Source organism: Alligator sinensis, unplaced genomic scaffold (genome assembly GCF_000455745.1).
Source record: "Alligator sinensis unplaced genomic scaffold, ASM45574v1 scaffold632_1, whole genome shotgun sequence".
Classification (NCBI taxonomy): domain Eukaryota; kingdom Metazoa; phylum Chordata; order Crocodylia; family Alligatoridae; genus Alligator; species Alligator sinensis.
The window spans coordinates 887,920-891,396 of record NW_005842408.1 but is presented as its reverse complement, the minus strand read 5'-3'; positions in this window follow the sequence as shown (position 1 = coordinate 891,396).

Here is a 3,477-nt window from a genome sequence, read left to right as displayed (position 1 = left end):
GGCCGCCCCAGAAGCACCGCGGTCAGAGGCCCCCGCGCCACGGCAGAGCCCGGGCTCTAGCTCTGCTGCGGAGCCGGGCTGTCCCGCAGAGGCAGCAAGAGCCCCAGCTCGGACCACGGTGGCAGGGCTTCCCGCGCTGGCAGCTTGTGTGGTATCGCGTGCGAGCCCCTCCACTGAGGCCACAGACCAGCCCTGCCTGCCTTGGCGGGGCTTCCTGGGGAGGCAGCCGGAGCTTCCTGCGGCCCCAGCCAGGCCACGGGCAGCAGCTCCAGCACCACGAGTTGGAAACTGCGGCCGGAGCCGGCTGGGCTGGGTCTTTGCCCCTCCGTCTGCAGGGCACGGCTCCTGCCCGGGGGCTGTGGGTGCGGCCACGGGACCGGCACGGCCAGGGCCAAGGTCCACAGGCCAGGTGACTCAGATCAGCGGCTGGGTCTGGGCCACGGGCTGTGGGTTTGATACCCCTGATTTGTCCAGTGCCATAATGACATTTTCTGTTTTCTTTTTGGTCCTGACAACTGCCGGCGGTCTGTCCTTCTTGACAGCGAGCGGCTGAGCGCTGCGCTGTTGTGCAAGGACTGTCCACAAGCACCTCCAGATGTGCAACAGGGGCCGGAAAAGAGCAGCGTCACGTCAGCATTTCTTCAGCTCGTTTAGCACAGCCGGTGCAGCACCGGATACCATCTGTGCTGGCGCCCCAGGCGGCTTCAGAGGCAGCCACAGCTCCCCGGCCACCCGACAGATGGGTCTTTCTCGCGTGTGCTTGGAAAACTGACTCAGTAACAGCTCGCGTAGAGAGACTCTTGCAGTAGAAACGACAGGACAGAAGACAGATCCTGGCCTCGGCACCCAAAGAACCGACACCAGCACGGCCCAGCACAGGCCCCTGCGCAGCTGCCTGGGGGCCTCTGGCGCCAGGCTCCGGCTCCGGCTCCATCATGCACAAAGCTTGCGGAGGACGGAGCAGAGGTGAAGCAGGGAAGATTGCATCTGAGAAGAATGCAGCGAAAACGCACAGGTCTGTGGGCAAAGTCAGGAGCCTGCAGGTGGGCCGGTGGCGCGGAGCAGCCCTCACTCCCAGCTGCAAGGCTCTGCGCCCCTCCCTGCGCTCAGCCAGGACAAAGGGACTTCAAGCAGCCTCCCCCCGGGCAGGGGCAGGGGCAGGGGCAGGACTGTCCCCTGCTCACAGACAGCATCAGACGCATGACAAGTCTGCCCCAAACGGGGGTTGGGAGCGGGGGACGAGCCGCGTCAGGCGCGGGGGGCGGAGCCGCGTCAGGCGCAGCCACGACAAAGAGCGCATTCAGCGAGCGCATGGGCCGGGGCGTGCGCCCACCGTGCCCGTGCGGTACCAGCCTGCGCGGGCCAGCAGCGCCAGCTCTGTCTGCCCATTGTACCAGCGACTGAGTCCTCTCCTGCGGACGTGTCCCCTCGGTTCCTGCCCTCCCACGACTGAAGGGACCTTGGCAGACCCAGCAGGCCCGGGACACGCTCCCTGGAGCGCTGCCAGAGCCCCCGTCAGCGGTGGAACATCCCTTAGAGCAACAGCGAGGGTGAGCCCAGCACCCCTCAGCACCAGCCGCAGCCTGAGCCCCTGAGCAAGGGCAGCCGGCAGTAGCCTGTGGCTCCGTAGCCACCGCCATCGGCCGGGTTGTCCCTCAGACCGTGCCTGGCAGGTGACGTCGTCGGCCCCCTTGCCCCAGTGCCCGCTCACCGAGCGCGGTGCTGGGCTGCAGATGTGGCGCGGGCCCTTCTTTGTCCTGAGGGCCAGGCCGTGCAGGGAGCCCTTGGCCTGGCCGCCCCACATCACCCCCGGCGGCTGGCACTGCCTCGGAGCTGCCACCCCAGGAAATGCCCCTGGGCCTCCCCGCCTGCCGCGGCTTCCTCCCCACCGCTCCTCCGGCTCTCCTGCCCCCTCACCATCCGAGAGGGACAACCCCATTTTATTGTCCCCGGCTTCCACACAGCTACCCTGCGCCTGACCAGGTGGGTGGGCGTGGAGCCGTGCCCCCGCCACACCCAGGCTCTCCTGCTGTGACAGCGCTGCCCGTGCACGAGCGCTCACGCCGTCCCCACGTGTGCCCTGCATTCGGGACGCTGGCTGTACCCGGCTGCTGGGCTGGAAGGCTGTGGCTTTCTTAGGAAGGAAGGATGCTGTGGCCGTGCAGGCTGCCTTGAGGACCGGCCTGTCTTTGACCCGCCAGCCCGTGGCTGCCGTCTGAGGCTGTGGCTTCCCAGCCAGCCCGGGGCCCTGTCAAAGCACGGTGCTCCTGCCCACCCCAGAGGCGCCAGTGCCCAGCAGACCGGGCAGCCTCCGGCTTCTTGGTCTCGCGTCGTCTCCGGGGAGGGACAGCAAGGCTGCTTTGCTCCTGGTCAGATAAAGCCGAGTCGGTGGATCCCCCGACGCCGACCGAAGGGGACGGCGAGCCGTGCGGGATGCAGCATCAGACTACAAGTGTTGAGTCCGGGCAGCTGGCTTATTCTAAGAGGAGATTGTTTTAAAGGATGTTTTAAAGACTTGTTTTAAAGAATGACAAAAGAAAAAGAAAAGCAGGTTCCTTGAGGGTGATCTCGGGGAGCCTGCCCTTCCCGACGCAGTCCTGCTCTCTGGACACGGCCTTCTGGCGACCCGTGGTGTCCAGGCAGAGCTGCAGGCTGGCCTGCTTCTCCCCGGCACGCAGACAGCAAGCAGAGGCTTGCATTCAGAGCAGCTTTTTATTTTCACCTGAGACCAATAAAGCACGAGTGAAGTCCTCAGAGCACGAGCGTGCGCGGGTGTGCGCCCTGGCACTGCACTCTCTTAGGAGGGTGTTTGGGAATTGAACAGAGGCAGACTTCTGGTCTCCAGAGACCCCGGAGTCCTCAGCAATGGAGAGATGTGGTGCACAAAGCGGTGGCATGCAGCATAAAGCTGAGCGTGCCTCTCAGACTACCTGGATCCGGAGTCCAAAGGCTGTCAGTCGGGGTGAGGAATGCATCTCTCCCTCCTGTGCGGCCAGCTCTCTCCTGCCGCAGGGACCGCGGCGTATGTGGGCAACATGGTGTGCAACAGTGAGCCTCTTGTTGTGGAGGAACACCACACGGGATAGACTGTGCTGCAACACGTGGACTAAAGCATAATGAATGCTGTCAACACAAGTATCCAGGGCAGTTTCCTATCTTTTCCTAATCAGCAGTTTCCTCAACGCACCTTGCAGATTAATTGTAGGGCTCGGCTGGGAGCACATTGGTCCTGCTGATTAATTAACTTCAAGAGACACGAGAGACTTCTCAGCAGCACAGAAACAGAGGAAGGGTAAAGACACGTATGAAGAATGAAATGAGAGGGGGAGGAGGAGGTGGTGACATTCCTGCGGAAAAAATGTAGATAAAAATGTATTTAGCATAATGCATCTCATTTGTGCAAAAAAGAACATGCCTGTAGCACATTTAACATATGACATCGGTTAAAGGGAAAAAGTCATTTTAGCTTACCTCCCT